At 39.0% G+C, this 21,788-nt stretch overlaps 1 pseudogene; it reads right to left on the bottom strand.

Moving 5' to 3' along the window:
- Positions 1-15,512: 15,512 nt before the first annotated feature.
- LOC114210262 (52 kDa repressor of the inhibitor of the protein kinase pseudogene) lies at positions 15,513-16,922 on the bottom strand (annotated as a pseudogene).
- Positions 16,923-21,788: the final 4,866 nt, after the last annotated feature.

Below are 21,788 nucleotides of genomic sequence, written 5' to 3'. Positions count from 1 at the left end.
AGGACAGATGTATGGCAGGTTGGGACACCTGGGTGGCTCAGTTGGTTAAGCAGCTGCCTTCGGCTCAGGTCACCATCCCAGGATCCTGGGATCGAGCCTCATGTTGGGCTCCCTCCTCAGTGGGGAGTCTGCTTCCCTCTCTCATGCTTTCTCTCTCCCTCCCCCACCCCTCAAATAAATAAAATCTCTAAAAGAAACAAAAGAAGTATGGGAGGTTGGGTTTGGGCAGATTGGGTAGGACTGTGGATACCAGCCCAAACCATCTGCATTTCCCTCTGGAAGTTTGCAAGCAGTTTGAACAAGAGAACGGCATGGTCTGAACTCAGCTGTATAAACTCATTTGAACACTGCAGTGAGATTGTTGAGTAGAGAGTAGCAGAGGACAAAGCTAAGAAGTCAGATATGAGGGGGAATTTTACTTGAAGATGGACACCCAAGGTGATGTTGGCATATAATGAAGTGAAGAGACAGAACTGTTTTCAATCAGAGCAGCATTGGAGTTGTATGGCCTTCCTGCCTCACATAACCTATGTTGCCTGAAAAGCACATCTTGTGCCCTTCATTCACCAGCATGTGCACCCTGACAACAAAATTAGCTCCCCCTAAATGGCAGTGGAGAGCTAAGCTGCATTGTCATCAGGTCCCGCTGCCTGGTTTCTATCCATTCGCTCAGCGCCGAGGGACACACTGTGCACTATCTCTGACCTGGGGAAGGTTGTTCTCCCTGTGGTTCGAGTGGGTGACTTGTCTTAGCCCCGGCTACTTAACTTGGTCCGATCCAACCATAGGTACCTGTTTCTGTCACTTTGTGAATCGCTTCAACATGAGGAGCTCATTTCTAAACCAATTTCATTGATACCTAAAGTGCTTGCAACTTAAAACGAGAGGAGAGAATATGAATTCTTGAGAGCAATTTGCAGGAAGGCAATGTGATCTTGTAACTATTAGAATAGTGTGGTGGTCCTATTGGATGCCGTAGGAAAGTACCATTATAGAAAATATTGTTGGCAGTTTGATTGAATGGTCACTTTACTGGAGTATTTAAAAACAAGGAGGAAATAGTAATAATGAACTTTTATTTACAAGTAAAGATGGTTCAGACACTATGTTAAATGCTGTGCGTGAAGGATACGTTTTAACCTTCATAATGACTTCATGGGCTAGATATAATTCGTACACCCATTTCACAGTTCCAGAAATCAAGGCATGCAGAGAATTTATTATTGTCAAAATCACAAGGCTGATCAATGGAGACTCAGCTAAAACAAAATCTCTCTAATAATGAACTCTGGATTCTTAACCATTCTCTTACAGTGCATTTCCCGGTATTAAAGTTTCTTATGAGAACTTCTTACAAGCCACCAGATGCTTCCCACTGTCTTAATTTCCAACAGGTCCCAGGCCCTGCCACTTTCTATGACTGTCAGCTTTCAGCTCTGTGTTCTTGGGACACCACACTAGCAAAGGGACTCCGAAATGCTGGCGTTACCTGGGATGATTTAAGGTACATAACATTATTAATGCTGATGATAATGATGGGATAATAGTCAATGTTCATTGAAGATTTGACACATGTTGTAAATAGGTCCCAATCCATTCCAAAGCCACATACAAAATATGAAAACAGTCTTACCAATGGTCACGTGGGAATTAAAACGTTCTTTTTTCTTAACTAGAAAATATTCTCTCCTTTCATCATCTGTGTAATTCCAGCTGAATCTTAATGCTTCGCTGAGAAATCATTCCTCTAACCGTTGTGTCAATCATTGGAGTGCCCACCAATCCCACGTTTGCTACATTCACACCGTATTTGGCCCACATCTGTGGTTTAAATGACTCCAACCTTCTCCTTTGTGTCCAAGGAGAGCACCAAGAAAGTGGGGGCTTGCCCATCTTGTACTATTTCCAAACAACAATGGATAATAGGTAGTAGGTTACATACATCGACAAGTTGGGCCACATTTCTATTATCTCTTCATCCTTGGGCATTCAGATTACAGACAATTTCTCATTTAGGGAAGCTCAGCAGAGCTGGAGTAACACCCTCTTGGATGCTCTCTTTTCTCAGCTAGGGTCATGAGGGATGCTCAGGGTCCTACCGACAGGGGCCTGCTTCACCATGTTTCTGAACCTGGTGGCCCTTTTCCATCTTGCAGCTTCTTCTGAAGCCATGGAGATGCTCAGCGTGTGAAAAAGCACAAGTTGGAAATGGGGAGAAGCTAACCAGACATAGTTCTCAACTTCCCATCAACTAAATGAATCATTCAAGGAGATAGTCTGGACAGTTTTCTTAGAGGGCCTGGTGTAATTTTTATGGGTTGCTACCTTGGTGTCCTCAATAACGCACCTCCTTTCCACTCCCTCTTTACTGCTTTTTTGGATAAAGTCTCAAACTACCTAGCCCCAATCCTTGACTCAGGCTCTGCTTAAGAGAGTCGTCAAACTAAAACAACTCAGGAAATATAAAACTCCTTTTTATCTAGAGTAATTTAAGCTGTACCTTCCAAAACTTCTTTTTCTCACTGTTCTTGGGACCTGAACCTGCATCCCACTTTGCTTGAGATTGGACTGTCCCATGACAGCTGCAGGGGCAGCGTGTGACATTAACATGGCAGAGACAGAACCACTTGTCCCACATGCATTGCTGTCTGCATCCTCACAGGCAGCCCCCTCACAGAGCCCTGGGCCAGTTCTGCTTCTGACTACACAGCTCTCCCTCTGGACCATGACATGAAGCACCAGAAGGCAGGTCCACTGCAACTGAATCTCCATTTAGACGTCTATTATTACTTAAATAGGCCTCTTATTCATTAGCATACTTGGGCAGTCTTTGACTTCTGAGTCATCTAAAAAAATTATATATCCTAGGCAAATGGTACAAGTATAATTGTAATCATTCATTATGGCTATTAAGAGGAAAATCAGCTTGGGGCAGCTGGGTGGCTCAGTCGTTAAGCGTCTGCCTTCGGCTCAGGTCATGATCCCAGGGTCCTGGGATCGAGCCCTGCATCGGGCTCCCTGCTCCGCGGGGACCCTGCTTCTCCCTCTCCCACTCCCCCTGCTTGTGTTCCCTCTCTTGGTGTGTCTCTCTCTGTCATAAATAAATAAAATCTTTTCAAAAAAAAGAGGAAAATACAGCTTTAGGGATGAAGGGATGAAGGTGTCTGTGGGGGGCTTACTATTGTAAGACATGCTAATTCTGGCATGTTTACACAGAATTATCAGTGTTATTCTCCAGCTACCCCAGACACATTTGTACGGCCAGTGCTGCCTCCTGGACTCAAAACTGCTTCTCAGTACTGAAGCGGCTCACGCCCTTGTAGACGCGTTCACTCCCACTTGCCACTGCCCCATTTTACTGGAAGCTCTACTAGGCAGTTCAGGGGTGCCTTCAATGGCTTGATGCCGGAGAACATTCTTCAGTGTTACTACTTAGCTAGTGGAGCTGTGTGGACAAGGGAGATGCTCCTGCAGCCAGAACTGGGGGAAAAATATAACCCCAACATTAAAAGTTAGATGCATCGAACCCCTACCATGTGAGAAACCGGGTTAGATGCTGTTCCTTAAAGCATTTCATGACATCCTGAGAACACGCCTATACAGTGAGCATTTGCCAATTTTCTCAACGGTTTTTATAACGGTCTGACCTGACCAAGGTCTCATTGCTAGCTTGGGATAGAGACAGCCTTCAAATTTAGGCACAGTAAGAGGTAAAAAATAAAAAATAAATAAATGTGTAGGATGTCTTGGAGCCTATTTAAATGCAAAAATTGATTTTTGGGGGGGTGGGGGAAATAAGCACCAAAAGCTCAGAAAGAAGCCAGCAGAAGCAAGGAGAGAGACCGAACTGGAGCTGCAGCTGGACAAAGGAGACAGGGCGAGAGAGAGGGACCACAAAGACATGAGGAGCAAGGACGTTAGGACATAAGCTTAAATGAACAGCATAATAAAGCAGGACAGAAAGGAGCAGCCTGGTGAGAAGAAGTAAGGGACTGTATGCTGAACAACCAGACCCATTATGACTCCGAAGTTTGCTTCTGTGTACGTAAAGCTCAGACTCAGTGTTACGGGATTCGTGCAGATGAAAGCCCGGAGGAAATCCCAAACACTGTTTACTCATTATGAGAATTAGCATTCACTGTTCACAACATTTTGAACACATTATTTTTGACACTTGGAAAAAGTAAATCCTAAATTCCCTTTATCCTTCTCTGCTTTCCTCAGTCCAATGTGGCTGAGAAAAATGAGGCTGGCATTTTCTCAAACCCAAGTGTGCCAGCCCCTGGACATTTCTGGACCAGGAACGCTGTTCCCGCCTTTCTCATTTACAGCCTGCATAACAGCTCTCTCCAAATAGAGACACTAAAACATACTGATTTTTCTCAAGCCCTTCTTATCTCTTTCTTCATATCTTTTGAATTTACTGTTATTTTCCTCCTTTCAACTCGTATTTTTTTGTAAGGAATTATACATGGTGTTTATTTGATGTTGTATGTGTGCATGCACTTTTATGATTTCATTTTCAAATTTGAAATATATTGTGTCTTTTTCTCACTCTTGTCTGAATTCTGACAGTTCTCTTTTCCACTCACACTTCTCCGTCTCATTTCTGAGTTTTTAGTTCTGATTCATATTGTTCTCATAGCTTCTATGGCTTTTTTTAAAACTGCTTTAGCTTTTTTAAAATACAGTATTAGCCTAAAATTATTATCAATCTTGTGGGCTAGTTTTGTGTGCCTGCATTATCTTTAGAAAGATTTTATGTTCATTATTCTCTTTTATTCACCACAGCTTTGGGGTTTTGTTTGTATATTTCATTATAAAAGGACTAAAATACGGGCATAACCACTGACCTTATAAAGGTCAGTATAAGGAACAGTAGATACATAGACATGCAAGTGTACATATTAGCTTCCGTAATCCCGAGCACATAATTGATCATTCTACATCATCAGTTTTTATTTTTGCCTTAAAAAAAAAAAAAGCAAACCTGTTCAAGTCTTAGGGGCGCTTTTTCTGCCCCAGGCCCTTTGGTGTTGATATCTTGACCTCAAGGAAACAGCAACTCTTCCCCCTTTCTTTTGTTCACATAAATCTAAACCGTATACCAACTTTTCAACACTTCCACCTGGGGGCGCATCATCAATATTTTGTGACCACAATCTATCACGCTAAAGGTTAAGTGGCACGTTCATATAAGAGTATCTATAACCTCTCCTCAGAATTATTTGAAAATAGCACAATTTCCTAATGATCAGTCAAAGATTAAATATAAGAGAAGCTTTTGGAAAAATATATTTTAAGGGGAGGCATTCATTTGTCGTTACAATCAATCCAGAAATACATAAGGTAACCTCATCACCGGAACAATAGCTATAAAAGTAATTTTTGTTTTATTTTTGTCACAGCTCAGAAAAGCTAAGTCATCATGGTCTACGATTATTTGGCTGTAGGCCATACTGTTTGGTATTTCATAAGTAAGAGCCATGAAGAGCTGAAAATTCTACCTCTTTCAGTCAAGCAATTGCTGACATGCATCTGTTAGTTTCTTAACAATTGATAAATTTGAAGAAGAACTTCTGTATGCTAACTACACTTATGTAGAAAGGCAACTTTCATCCAGAAAACAAAATACGAAAATGAACTATACTCAGTGATAGGTTGTCACGAGCATTTGGAAACTAAATCATTAAAAATGTATTTTTCTTTGAAGAACACTTTGCAATAAAGTAGTGCGTGTGTGCATGTGTGGTCATTGTATTTGAGCTTTTACGTTGATGTAGTCATTTACTTTATTATTTTTAAAGATTTTATTTATTTATTTGAGAGAGAGAGAGAGTGAGTGGGAGGGAGAGGGAGCGAGAATCTGAAGCAGACTCCACACTGAGAGCAGAGCCCAACACAGGGCTTGATCCCACGACCACGAGATCATGACCTGAGCTGAAACCAAGAGTTGGGAGGCTTAACCAACGGAGCCACCCAGGCGCCCCATGTAGTCATTTAATATTATGAAATTCTGATTCATAGGAGATCTTCTCAAAGAGGGAAAAATAACTAATATCAATGATAAGGCAAACCAGTCTTGTCTAACAGCTAGCTGACTTGTTTTTTTCCAGAGAAGTGACCACTTAAATAATTTGCAAACCTGTGTAAGATCCCTTCCTTCTTTTCAAAGCACTCCTATTAGCAAGCTGATGATAATCTTTACCACGTCAGAGAGCCAAAAATGCAATAATGAAAAAAATAAAACAGAATTTTTAAAAACCATCGGGAAGCAGGAATTCTTTGTCCCTGGATAGATTGGTTGATTACATATTTCTAACTGAATAACCTATGGAATCCATGAAATGAACACATTTTCTACAGATGTTGTGCAGGAATGGACCACTTTTAGCTGTGTGTTGCTATAAGAAACCAGTGTGTATGAGGGAAAAGATATAATAATTTCTATTTTACCAATGAATAAAGTTTGGCATATTGCTTTGGCTCAAGGTCACAGCATCTAATTCAGGACAGTGCCAAAAAAAATGGCCCCTTACAAAGTGAATTTTGAGAACAAAATAATGTAAGGTACTATTTTTTTCAATTGAAATGCATTATTTGTTTATATATTTTTGTGTATCAATTATATATGTATGTGTATAATATATTTTTAATCCTTCTTTTAATCAGTGTCCTGAAACTTGAATAGTGTATGGGTGATTTCGACAACATGCAATTATATTGGTCCCTTAATAGTGACTGAAATTATAGTTATTTTAGTGTTAATGTCACATGTATAAATTAAGTTTCAACACCTCATACATAGTGCTTATTCAGCTACAAGACCAAAATAAATTTTACAAATTAATCATACACAAAATTACCAAAGCATGTAAAATTCTAATTAAGAACAAGATTTTAGCATGATGGATGATTATTTTAATTGGAAATAAATCACCAATTTAAGACATAAATTAGAAAAATTCTTGTACCATGTTTTGTTCTGTTTGACCTTTTTTTCTTTTCTCTGACTTCAATAATATTATACTTTATCTTTTTTTTACAATTTCTCTGCCATACCACATAAAATTAATAATTTAAGTCTTTGCTAGGGAAAAATAAAAGTTAGGGTTCGAACTTATCAAGACCCCATTAAAAAGAAATTGCCACTTTTGGGACCTGCCATTTATTAACACTAAAACTGTGTTCTTCACCAATGTACCATTAAACTGTAGTGTCAATGGAAAGTATATTAAATGACTAATCCAAATTTTGTTTTGGGAGCAAAAGACCTAATATATATATGTAATACCACTTGGTAAGAAAATATAGCAAATTGATATATCTCAGTAGGTGACAGATTCAAGACCTGTACCAATTCAGAACGTAAATCAATGCTGCTATTTGAAAAATAAGCTTTATTTAAGGTTTACGGCGGTATAATATGCATAGAGTACAATTCGCCAACTTGAAGAGCACAATTTGAATAATGTTCTCGTTGGCTTTTTTTTTTTTTTAAACCACAAAAACAATCCTTCAGTATTCCAGGCAAGGGCAAAGAAAGTTCTCTGGCCCTTCTGCAGTCAAGTCCACACCTCACTGCCACTCCTAGCTCTCTGTCACCAGAGTTTGACTTTGCTAGAATTAGTACAAATGGAAACAGAGCAGGTGTCGTGGTTTGTATGCGTCTTTGTTCCCCTAGCTGATTGGTTTTAAGATTCGTCCATTTTATTGCATGTATCACTTGTTTGTTCCTTTTCTTGTCTTGCTAGTTTCTTTTCTCACCGGGTCCTAAGGAAGAAAGCTGTTATGCACATATGGGTAAATATTTCTCTGTGGACTTATTACTTTTTATTTCTCTATATCACACTATATCCTATCTTAGGAGAAACTATACCCTGTTGTCAAAATGGCAAGAGCGCTTTGTGTTCCCACCACCAACATATGAGACTTCTTCCTGTCCCATGATCACAACTCTTAGGGCAATTTTTTTTTATTTTAGACATTCTGGTAGATGCATAGAAAAATACACCGTGGTTTTCATTTCATTTCTTTAGTGACAAACGGTGCTGTGCAAATTTTCCTGTGTTCTCCTGTCATAAAAATAGTCTTTGGTAAAATGAAAACAAATAATTACTCATTTTTAAATTTTGGGGTCTGTTCCTTTTGAATATTGGGATGTGTTTTTTTTATATATTCTAGAACCAATTCTTTACTGGATATATGTTTGGCAAATATAATCTACATTCGTGACTTGTGTTTTACTCTGTAGAGTGTATCATTTTAAGAATAAATTTTTAAATTTTAATGAAGTGCATTGTATGGCTTGTTTTTCTGGTGATTTCTTCATTCTGTGCCCTACGTAAGAAAACTATTCCTACCCCAATGAGGAAACAAAACATCCTTTCTCTTTTTTAAAGTGTTCTATTTTCAGCTCCTTACATTTAGATCTGTGATCCATTTCTAGTTAGGTTTTACATGGAGTAAAATGAGGTTGCAGGGTTTTCCAAATGATCCCAAACCATTTGCTGATTGTTTCTGACAATATCTGGGACATTCATAAAAAAAATGTCATGTGGCAATATATACTGGGTCTATTTATGGACTCTCTTTTCTGTTCTGCTGCTCTACATATTTAAACATCCGCCAAAACCAAAATGTCTGGATTTCTGTAGCTTTTTTTTGAAATCAGACTACACTTGGCTACACCTTTTTGAAATTGTTTTAGGTGGTGTAGTTCCTTGGGATCTATAGAGATTTTAGATGCAACCTGCAAAGTTCTAAGCATAGTAGACTGCTGGGATTTTGGTCGGGCTTGCCCTGGATTTATTTTGAAAGAAATGACATCTTAATAACACTGAGTCTGCACAGAGCACAAGTCTGCTACATTACTTGAGTTTTGTATTGCTTTTGTTGTCTGACAGAGTCTTTATTTCACCTTAATTTTTCAAGATAATTTTGCTGGGTAAAAAATCTGAAGTTGACTTTTTCTCCAGAACTTTAAAGATGTCACTCCATTATCTCCTGATTCCCAGGATATCTGACAAGCAAATTTTTACTGTCATTCTCACTGTTCCTCTGTGTATACGGATCTTTCTTCCTATTGTTTTGTATTTATCACTTGTTTTCAGCCATGTGATTTTGGTATTCCTTACTGGAGTTTTAGGTCGCTCCTGATTCACTGAGCATCTTTTATTTGTGGGCTTCTCATTTTCATCAGATCTGGAAAAATTTATCCATTCTTTCTTCAAATATATTTGTAGTGCCCTCCTTCTTCTGGGACACGATAAATGTGTGCTAGATACAGGGTACTGATGCTCTGTTGATTGTTTAAAGATTAATTTCTCTGTTCTTTATTTTGGAAAAGACCTTTGCTCTGCTTTCAAGTTCACGAACTGTTACTTCTGGGGTATTCATCTCTATCCAGTAAATTTTTTCAGGTGTTGTATTTTTCATTTCCAGCATGACCATTTTTTTGGAATGAATCATCCACATATTGTTCATGTTTCCCTCTATATTCTTGAACATATAAAGTCATTTATAATGACTTGACTAGCTCTTTGAATACCTTTGTTTACTAGTTCCATCATTTCTATGATTTTTGTGTCTCTTTCTATCAACGGTCTCCCAATTATTAGTCTTGTTTTCCTGCGTTTCTTTTTTTTTTTTTGCATGAATGATAATATGTGTTTAGATGCCAACATTGTCTATTATACATTATTGTTTGCTTAATTCTGCTGTGTTCCTTTACAGAGTGTTACATTTTGTTCCGGCACAGAGCTAAGTGACTTGGAATTAGTTAGATGTCTGTGAGGCTTCTTTTATTAAGCTTTGTGAGGGTATCCACCTCGTAACCTACTTAGGCAACATGCTTCTGAGGACTTTATCTGATGCCTACTCGTGTTATAAGTTCTTTCTCCCACTGACTTTTGGAAAGAAAATATTGCCAACCTGCTGCAATCCAGAAAAGTATCTACCTATCCCTTTCTGTGGATTTTCCTGTGTGGAGTAGTTAGGTGCCTCCTACCAGCACACACTTCCGTGCTTAGCCGAATATTCCTGATATCTTCGCGCAGATCTCTGGAACCCTCTTTCTATGTTAGCCTGCTGATCTCCAGGATTCTCCACCCATTCTAGCTGCTCTGTTCTCGGGATCTTGGAGATCAGCCTCCTCAACTCATCATCAATGTCGGGTTCTCTGGGTTTCACTTTCCTGGGGTTCATGCCAGAAAGCAGGTGCGCTCTGTAGGTTACCTGTTTCCCTTGTCTCAGGAATCACATTACTCTGCCACCTGCCACCACAAATGTCTGAAAACTAGCTTCCCATCTTGTGAGTGTTTGCCTGCTTTTTGAGGTAGGAGAGTAAGTACAACCCCTGTTACTTTACCTCATTCTATTGTTTTAAATTGTCAGCCTGCACATCTGTGTTTGCTACGTGAGCTATTGAAAGGCTTTCTTGGCCCAGTGGGCAATGTTTTCTGGCTCTTACTTGACAGAAGCTTGATCATAAGCACACGAATTTGGACAATGCGATCTATAATATGGTTCTGTAATGTCATATTCAAAATTAGAAAGGGTATTTATCATTTGTATACACACAATCTTTTAAAAAGGTGGAGGAACTTCATGGAGCCGCAAGCACATTCCTCCTGGGCCAGGGAGGGAGGAAAAGAATTGGGTATCTCGCCGCAGCGAATCAACGGGCCTCAGGGTGAGCAATACTGTTCAGAGCCGCACGAGTCTTGATGGAAGAAGTTACTGTTTCATTAATATTAATATGAAGCAATTAGAAGATGGCTTCCTCTATTATATTATTACTGTCTTCATCATTTTAATATGTACTCATTTAATGTCAGGGTGGGAATTGTATCACAGAGAGTTCTACTCTCGGAATAATGAATGTTTCCTGCTTTTCAAAAAATCAATAATCCTTACTTGAATGGTTTTTCTTCTTTCAATCATTTTTTTGAGAGTATATGTCTTCTCTAAGCACTCTTTTGATGAAATAGGAATAATTATATTGGTCTCAGGAGGAGGCCACAAAAATATCACAAAATATCTTCGTGGTGGAAGATTGAAATATGATAGTTTCTTCTTTGTTCTCTAAGGAAGGATTCTATAGGACTGCATAAGATGAAAACTGGTCTTTTGGAAAGAGTGATGTAGAAATAATGTAAATAAATAACTAAATAGAGAAAAGCTATTGCGTGAATAGTGTAAACCAATTAAATGAGATTTCTCCAAGGAAAATCTTACAATGTAGGATTTGCATTTTCAAACTTAGGAGAAAAGATAGGTGATATTTTCTTTCTTTTTTTTTTTAAAGATTTTATTTATTTTATAGAGAAAGACACAGCGAGAGAGGGAACACAAGCAGGGGGAGTGGGAGAGGGAGAAGCAGGCTTCCCGCTGAGCAGGGAGCCCGATGAGGGACTCGATCCTAGGACCCTGGGATCATGACCTGAGCCAAAGGCAGCCGCTCAACGACTGAGCCACCCAGGTGCCCCAAGATAGGTGATATTTTCAGGTAGAAAAGAGAGGAGTAGTAATTGAACAAAAATGTGTCATTTACACAGCATCTAAAATTTCCTCAGTCAAAAAAATAAATATATCAACCGATATGAAGAAATAAGCATGTCATAATTTGTAATCAAATATACCATGAAAAATCTAATAAATTACAGCATATGAATACATTTTAAATAAGAGCTACAAATAATTAAGGTGGTATTTATGTTAAAATTTCAACTTGGCACTTGACAACATAAACAACATTTGCCTCCCCATCAAAAGTCTCACAGTTACCCTTTAAGGATCCTCCAGGCAAACTTAGTTATATTGAACTTGGCACAAAGGTTATTACTTATCATATGACAATGATGCACAATGTCCTATCTGGGTTCATGACCCTGAGCATCAGTTGGTGACTCTGTGGTGACACATAGCACTAATAAATAAATAAAGTGGCTTCTCTGCTCTGCAGTGTTCTTCTGATATGTGACACCTGGCAATGTATTACTAAAAAATCATGGTACCAGTGATGTATTGAAACAAAACACCAGAGAGTCATTTCCTTGGTGATGTATTGAACCTTCACAGAGTCTTGGAGATCTAAGAGTGCATTTCCAAAGCCCGGCCATGGGCCTATTTGAAGAATAAAATCAATTTTTCCCCTAATAATTTTAAGATTGTAATGACTGCATATGATAGCTGTAATCTTAGGCAATCCAAACTCATAAATAATTCATTCTGCTTGTATTTTGTGTGTGTGTGCATATATATATATATACATATATATATATATATATGAAAACTTAGTTAACTTTTGGAGGAAAGAAGCTTACAGTGAAGGGCATACACAAGGGAACAAGATGAAGTGTGATTACGGTCCAGGAGATTTATGAAAGCAGTACATAGGAGCAGAGGAAAGCCAGTCTCCATGAGAGTGCAAACAAACGACCACAAGGAAGAAATGATAGAGTGAAAGGCTCCCAGCTTTAACGTAAGTCTGAAACCTCTCTGTCCAAAGCGTATTTTGAGGGTGAAACTAAGAACTTCAGGAAACAAATGAAGACGAGATGAGTAATTTTGTACGCTTAGTACCACGTGAGCTATGCCAAGGTTGTGAATTCTGCCCCAGCTGCTCTGCCGTCACTCAGATATAACCTTCTGCATAGGCTGGATTATTCTATGCCAAGATAACCAATTACTGTAACCAACACAGCCAAACACTGAATGCTATGAATAAAATGTGGCTCATCACAGTCACTGTGGATAAAGGTGGGGGTTGTATCCTTCACAGAAATGCTTGCACAAGGTCTTGGGATGGGGGCGCGGGCAGTGATGACAGGCAAGCCTTTCGATCCGAATGGTACTGAGGTTTACAAGTCCTTGGCTTCCTGGTCCAGCTGAGAGCATGGGGATACTTCTCTAGGTTTTCTGGACGAGGATGATTTTTGGTTTTTGGTTCTCCCAGAAGGAGTGTCTTTTTATAATTGTAAGAAAAAAAAAAAAACTGCCCTAACTCCCTGGGGAGAGGGGGCTGAAGTTTGTGGATAAGGGGAAAACATACTGGTCATTTAATATTCCCTAGGGAGCAAGCACCTAATGCATCTTGGTGGCTTTGATAGATGCAGTTTCACATCCCTTTCCATGGGCCCCATTGATCAGAACGCCACAGGAGCCAGGAAGGAATCAGTGACCCCAGACTGCAGCCTTAGAAGTTGTCTATACCCGCCCCCAACACACACACGCACCTGGTACTAGTTCGCCTCTAGCTTTCTCCTAACCCCTGTGATCCCGTTTCTGGGAACTATCTACGCAGCTTGTTTTCCTAAACTCAGCTTTCTACTTAGCACTGGGCCTGTGTTTCACGACCCCCCACCCCCACCCCCTTAGCCAGGTGAGTGAGTGAATGTCCCTAAGGCACAGCCACACTTAATCTCTGCACACTGCTGCTCGCCTTCACCCAGGGCCGGTATTCTTCAACACACCACAGGGGTCTGTGCCGATGGCCCAGATGCAGGGCTGCGGCTGGTTGTCCCGAGCCCCTGCTTCGCAATGAGCCTGAACTGGCGGGTCATGGAGAATCGGGGGCTTCTTACAGAGAATGTAGGGAGGTTTTAGCAACAAAGGGACCTTGACGGACTGGGCAAAAGCACTCTTCTTTTTTTCTTTTGCCAAGAGTATAAAAACATTTAAATATGTTGGCAACTACCACAGCATATATGGGCAGGATATCAGCCAATATGGGTGTCTACTGGTTCTTCTTTACTGGATCCTTATTCTCATTCTAATGCAGTCGCACTTCCTGGCTGACATTCCCGATTCTTTATTAGCATCGTTCTTCCATTTTCTTAATTGGCAAAATCTCAATTCTCTTCATGACTATAAATTGTGAGTCAAAATATTTCTTACCTTTTTTTTTTTTTTTTTTTAGGTTTGGCTTTCATTAATTTAATTGGGTTTCTTCTTATGAGATAGTTTCCTGACTACTATACTTTCTGGCCACCCAGGAATTTGATCTAGCAATCATATAACTTCTATTTTTCATTTCTGTTTTTTTCCCCCTCTACATGTATTTTTCTCTTCTGTCTAAAAACAAAACAAACTTTACCCTATCCTAGAATTTTCTTTTACCCCAACCAAGATACAGAGAGGTGTTGAGCACATCTGGAGCATGGACCACAGTCTGATGGACAGACACAAGGGTTATTGTAAGGACAAGTAATTGATGGCAGATAGATGAGTCACAGTTAAACTAGATAACTGTTCATGTGACGAGTAATAAGAGCTGGTCATTGCATTTACTGAGGTAGTTTTGGTCTATAGCAGGCATCAGCAAACTATGTCCCATGGGCTAAATTTGGCTCTGTGACTGTTTTTATAAATGTAATTCTATTGGAACACAGCCATACCTACTAATTTATGTCATATTTCACTGTTATTATGCTGCAAGGGCCAACTTGAGTACTTGTGACAGGGACCATATGGTCTTCAAATCTAGAAGACTTACTACCCGGCCTTTTTTTTTTTTTTTTAAACAAAATTCACATTTTATTTAGGTTGAAATGAACTATACAAAATTGATTTTCTTTACCAAAAATAACAGCAATATTTTCTGTATTATTCCTAGATAAACCACAAAACACTTATTTTTGTAGGTTTTCCAGGTTTTGTTTATAAATCAAGACGAGGCAGTAGATACAGTCATGGAAAAAGACGGAGGAAAACAGACAAATCAGTTGTCAGTATCCATGGCCTCTGATCCTGTCTTGACCATGAACAGAGGTGTTCAACATACACCTGCTAAAAAGCTTATGAAGACGTAGGTGTTCTACATACACTTGCTAAAAAGCTTATGAAGATGTAGGCTCCACAAAGGAATGTAAACAGCAACAATCCAATGTGGAACAACGATGGCAGGCTCTCCCATTCAAACTTTAACTGTAACTTGTTCCTTTAAGTTTATTTGATAAAGACAAAATCTCTACTGCAATCCTTGCTTGGCAAGCTCACGTGTTTTTCTCTCTCTCTCCTTGTCTGGTGACTCCCTTAACTGTCCATTAGATTTTTAACATACTAACATTCCTACTATTCAAAGGTCACTCTGAGCTTCACTGTAAAATTTTATAAAATGTACTCCTTCCTCCCACACCTCTTCAAAATCTTTATCTTCTAAGAACTGATAACTCAATAACCAGACAATTGGATCCAGTGACAATAAATGTTTTATCTAAAACGACTTAACTAAAACAATTCCGAAGTGCCATTAGCAGAGATCCCACAGTGGCACTTTCAATGCTATCTTCCGGAAGAGGTATGTCTCCAAAGCATGAAAGTTTAAACAGGGGCCATTTAAATAGGCAGATTATCAATAGCTAATGTACTCAATGAGAGGTCCACAGGTCAAGGTATTCAGTGATTAAGTGGTCTACATACACCTGACAGCTTTTCTGTAAGATGTTTTCAAATTTCTTACAGATTTTTCCAAATATTAACCATAAGAGAAAGCCTACTTTGAAAGTCTTTTAGGTATTTTTAATGGTTTCTGAGTTATCTGTAGGAAGCTCTGATTTAGTTGTACAGAGTTTGATATATGTGTCCACCATTAAATCCAGATCATGTTTTATATCAAAATTTATGTTAAGCAAAGCCAAGTCACTTGACCTTTGGTCTTTCAGAGTGTTCTTCAGGTGTGCTTTGAGATGCTTTCGCCCATTTTCATATCGTTCATTCTCAACCTTCATCACAGGAAGAATACATAGGACTTTCAGCGATGCATAAACACTAGGAAAAACCTTGATGTCTGGTAGATGCAGGGCTCCGTAAATGGTGGATGGAAGCTCTGTATCTTTCCCTCTGTGTTTCCACCTGATTCTCCAGCAATGCAGCTCAGCTGAGAGTGTGTCGGGATTGGCCAAGTCACTTCTGTACATGTCAGCATGGTGCTCCTCCGATGTCTTACATTTGAGCCGTCGCATGATAGAGGGTACAAGAGATAAGCATTTAAGAGCTCTGAGGTACTGTTCTGAGAATATATCTCTCAGTTCCTGAATAACGTGTTCCACTGTTGGAACACTTAAGAGTTTCTTCATGGTAACTCTCAGAAGTGAGCTGAGATTCCAGGTTACCTTGCTGGGCTCTGCAGAATTTTCCAGGGAGTTTCATCTGAATATCAAGCTTAGCTGCCAAATTTGTGCCTTCTTCAAACCAAAATTCATGATATACTTCAATATTTTCCATCACTTCATTTAGTGAATGCAGCACTGCAGTCAAGCTACTGGCTACAAAGAAGACATCAGAGGTTTGCCCTTGAAGGTTTTGCCCAAAGCCTCTTGTAAAAGATAGAACATTTTTAAGAACAACAATGGTAATGATGAAATCAAAATCTGTTACTGCACTACAGAGTACAAAAGCCTGACCAGCTATATAGTTATTCCATCTAATATTTGTATCACTATTTATACCATCTAAACATAAAACAAGGGCTTGTAGGAGGTCCACTAGAATTTCAAAAGCATCATGCCTGCCTGTCCACTGAGAATGGCAGATTTCCTTCAGTTCTTTACCCTTTTCCTCATTGTTCTGAAAGAGGACAGAAATTACATTGTAAAGCTCCAAAAGCAATTGTGGAGATCGATGGAAGAAAGGACAAACTTCCTCAATTGTTCCTAATGCAACAGATACTCCCACAACAGGCACTGATTTTGCCAACCACACATTTAAGGCACAAGAGAGCAAAGTGTGTAGACAGCTTGGGGATATTTCTCTAAAAGTCTAGAAGCAACGACTTCCATTTTGGAAGAAAATCCACTGGACACAATGTAAGCCTGGCCACGACAATACTCCATGTTTAACCCCCACTTCTCAGTTATCGTAGTGTGAAATTTTATAGCCAAAATTTCTGCATCAGCTTCATAAGGCAAGAAGCCCACAAATCATTAATTAATTCAACATGTTGAATTAATGGACAAAAATGAGGAAAAAAGAGAAAACATGGATATTTTAGTATTTACTTTCCTTCTGGTTCTACTAGTAGTTTTCTTTACATAATTAACAAAAGAATTTATTTTTCTTCTGGTTCTATTAGCAATTTTCCTTTCATAGTTAACAAAAGGGCAATTATTACAATGAATAATGCCATCTGCTGGGGTACTGACTCCACTACCGGGTGGCTAGTTGGCTGAGCGACTGACTCTTGGTTTTGGCTCTGGTCCTGACCTCAGGGTCTTGAGACTGAGCCCTGAATTGGCTCCACACTCAGCGTGGAGTCTGCTTAAGACTTTCCCTCTCCCTCTGCCCGTTCCCTCTATACACTCTCTCTCTCTAAAATAAATAAATAAATCTTTCTAAAAATGCCAATTGCTTTTTAAAAAGATAGTATTTGACAAAGTGGAAAAATCCTTGAAATCATACCACAATTTGACAGTGATGTAGATAAAATCAATTTTTAAAGATAGTCATTATCAAAGGTAAGAAAATAAATGTAATTTTCCACATATTATGTTTTTACTTGAATATTCAAATTATGTTTCTTTGCTGCATGGTTTCTTTTTTCCTCAGATTGCCCCAAAGAGATTTATATTCAGTATGAGTTAAAACATTTGCAATTATTCACTTGGGCTAAATCTCTTAACATATTAAACATCACAAATCTTAAGATGACTATTAATAATAAACACATAAGGCAGAAGGGAATAAATATTTACTAGAGAGCCATTTCAGCTCAATAGCAATTGTCATCAAAATTTTCTTAGAGATTTATGTGTCTACAGTACTGAGGTGAAGATTTCATGCCAAAGACCCTCGTTTCTACCCAGATCATTACATGCTGTCAACCACACTACTTCTAAGGACTCTTTCATAACTGGACAGAAACAAGAATGTAAGTCAACAGTAAGCAATTTGCTATCAGTAGAAAACATGGGTTGAAAATGTCCAAATTCCTCCCTGTGTAGCTTAATAATTTTTGCCTCTGCTAATCCATACTATAATTGTTAAATTAACACTTTATGAAATAATGTTTTATATTATTGTTTGTTACTAACTGGATAAATAATGCTCTCTCCTCAAATGTTTATGAGTTATTTTGAAGACAGAGCTTGCTCAGGTAATTTTGTGCATTTCTATTCAATTTCGATTCCTATCCCTAAATATATTTCTAGGATACAAGCTAAACAATAATATTTATACATGCTTCAGATAAACATGACATTAAAGTTCATCATCAGAAATTTGGCCACACAATCATGAAGGTAAATACAGTGGAGGATGTGATCACAAGATAAATTGATGTGAGCTTCTGTCATTGCTTAATAGATGCACGTCCATACATAATACATTCATACATCATAACAGATGCACATCCCTACATGACTGCCTATTGTGGCAGGATAAAGTACATTAAGAATAGATTATATTTCCATGAATTGTTTGCTTAGTAACTTTTAAACCCATGTTCCAAAATCACATTTTCATTTTAAAGTTTTCATAGCATTCCATGAACAAATCTGCTGTTCAAAGTGAAGGTGTATTATTATAATGACAACCAAAAATTTCTACAATAAGTGACTTGGCCAATGTTTAAAAAGAGTTGTACATTTGACATCCAAGATTTCATGCAAATGAAATAAAGATGGTGTTAACTTTTAATATCTGCATATGAAAAAATTGTTCTTGTACAGATCATTTGACAAAAGAAAACTTGCTCAAATGTATTTGGAACTAAAATCATAAAGATTATTCCAAAATATCTAGTGACTTCTAACAAAGAAAAAAAACCACAAGGATCAGAACACAATAATTAGGGGTGCCTGGGTGGCTCAGTCGTTTAAAGCCTCTGCCTTCAGCTCAGGTCATGATCTCTGGGTCCTGGGATCGAGGCCCGCATCGGGCTCTCTGCTCAGTGGGGAGTATGCTTCTCCCTCTCTCTCTCTCCCTCTGCCCCTGCTTGCACTCTGTTACTCTCTCTCTCTCAAATAAATAAATAAAACCTTTAAAAAGAAAACCAATAACACAATAATTATTTTGTTGAAAATATCTTCCCTTACCAGCAAAATCTTAATGCTTGGTCATTTGAAAAATAATGGGAAAAAAACCTCTCCTTCAGGCAAAGGACTTTGATTTGAGTTTTTCCTTCTAAAACCTTGAACATTTTCATAAAATTCTTATATCTGATGGAATCACTTTGATGCAGAAAAAGCAAAGCATATATGATATTCAGAAACATTGACAACCAACACACAATATTAAGTAATATCAGTAAATATGTATTAAATCATTATGTATCTGTGTGCCAGGAATTATACTTGCCATGGATCACAAGTAAAATGTCACAAAATCACAAAAGGAAAAATAAAATCACATTTCCCATGCATAGAGCTAACAGTAGAGCCAGAGAAACAGAAATATGCACATAATGACTGAAACAATTTTGTGTGATACTAAGAGCATATGTCTTTGCAAAGTTAAAACTTCCGGTTTTCAGAAGTTAAAATAAATTACAGATATGTTTTAATTGGTCAAAAATTTATTAGTGAGTCATTAGTATGACCTAAATTTCTTTTTTCTAAAGCTTTTATTTATTTATTTGTCAGAGAGAGACAGAGAGAGAGCGTACAAGCAGGGGTAGCAGCAGGCAGAGGGAGAAGCAGGCTCCCCACTGAGCAAGGAGCCCGATGTGGGACTCGATCCCAGGACCTTGGTATCATGCCCTGAGCCAAAGGCAGATGCTTAACCAACTGAGCCACCCAGGTATCCCGTACAACCTATCTTTATAAAAAGCAAAGATGACAGAGAAGAAAATGTACCTTTCTTTGGAGAATTCTTAATTTACATGTTATCACTTTCCAACATCTTTCAACCTTGTTCTAGCATCATTTCTATTTAATTATGTGAAGTCTTGGCCAATACCCTGTAATCAGAATACAAATTTTTGTTTAAAGCCAAGTGACTAAGCTTGATATCCTACTCACCCTCCACCACTTTCATAAATTGTCAGAAAGAGGAGATCATATATACCTAAATTTAAGAACCTATATTTGATGTTGTAGGTTGGCCATTGCTATTTTCAAGTCCAGAGCCAAAAAGAAAAGCAGAAATTCTATAAAACCCTTAAAGGATGTGTTCCTGTGATGTTCTTTAGTTTTAAGGATCTGAGTATCCCACAGATTGAATTATAGAATTAAGAGCGTAATGAGAAGACTTCCAGGGAAGATGGTGGAGTAGGAGGACCCAAAACTCATGTTGTCCCATGGATACAACTAGATAACACATACATCAGGATAAATAACCCAGAAAAGGACCTGAGGACTGGCAGAATAGACTCTCCACAGCTAAATGTAAACAGGAGGCCACAATGAAGAGATAGCAAGGGCAGAGACAGGGTCAGAGGTACACTGTCCATGGGATTGTCTGCAAGAGGGAGGGACACATTGGGCATGAAGAGGGTAAAGGAGCAGACCCTCACACTAAGCATCCCAGGCATGGGGATCCCCACAGGGAAGACAAAGCACCATAAAATTTGCTTTGAAAACCAGAGGAGCTGAATTTCAAGAGTTCTTACAATCAATGAGGCTTAACACTTAGAATTTAAAAAATCAACAGGCTTGGCTCTGGGAGAGCCAGGAGGGCAGAAGAAACTGAGTCCTCACATTTAAAGAGACAACACAACAGACAGCCCATTGACATAGAGCAAAGAAGCAGCAGTTTGAGAAATGCCTGGTGTGTACAGGAGGGAGATATGTTTACTAATCACAGAGAGTGTACTGGAGGGCCAGAAATCTTTGGGAGACTCCTCCAGGAACAGAGGAGCTGGCAGATACTATTTTTCTCCCCCGAGCCCCAACCCAGCTTAGACACCGGGACACCTGCAGGAACCAGCGCAGTGCTAACAGTTGCTACCTAACATACTAAAACCATAACTCCACCACCTATGTGTGCTCCTGTGGACCTGTCCCCTTTAATATGCCCTTGGCAGGAGCAGACCCAAAGTGGTGGCACAAGCCTGGCAGTGTGCAAGGAGCCATAAAGGGGGCCAGCACCACTCCAAGTGACTCCTGCCCTGGGGAAAGGGTAAGATAATCACACACACCAGACTCACCGGGGCTCCAGCAGTGGGCTGGAGACAGACATCTGCTATGACTACAGATCCTACCCACCCACACAAGTTTCTCAGGGGACTGCACAAATAAAACACCCCACAGTTTGAAGTTACTACATCTCTGGAAAACCTGGTCTGACTCAATTCAAGCCTAGGTGGCCCCAGACTGGTCCACTAACACCACAGGGGCTAAACACTGCCCACAAAAGGCAAGGAAGGAGAGCCACTGAAGATGACTGGGTTGAAGGCAAAAGCTGCAAAAGCAGCTCTGTCACAACAGCAGGGCATACACAGCACACATAGGAGACACCCCTAAAGTGCCAGGTTCTGGTGAACAGGGGACCCTGCACTGCAGGCACTACAGGACCTTTTCTTCATAATGCCATTAGTTTCAAGAGTAGGAGACATAGCTAACTCTCCTATCATAGAAACAGACACAAAGAGTTAGACAAATGAGACAGAAAAATATGTCCCAAATGAAAAAAACAAAACAAAACAAAACAAAACAGGACAAAACAACAGCAAGAGACCTAAGTGGGATGAAGATAAGTAACACACCTGTTAGAAAATTTAAAGTAATGGTGATAAAGGTACTCACTGGACTTGAGAAAACAGTGGAGGACCTCAGTGAGACCCTTAACAAAGAAATAGAACACAAAAAAGAAACAATTAGTGATGACAAACTCAGTAACTGATACTGAAA

Source organism: Eumetopias jubatus, unplaced genomic scaffold (genome assembly GCF_037043125.1).
Source record: "Eumetopias jubatus isolate StellerSeaLion01/CBP00866 unplaced genomic scaffold, mEumJub1_p1.0 scaffold_17, whole genome shotgun sequence".
NCBI lineage: Eukaryota > Metazoa > Chordata > Mammalia > Carnivora > Otariidae > Eumetopias > Eumetopias jubatus.
This window is presented reverse-complemented; position numbering and strand designations above follow the sequence as displayed.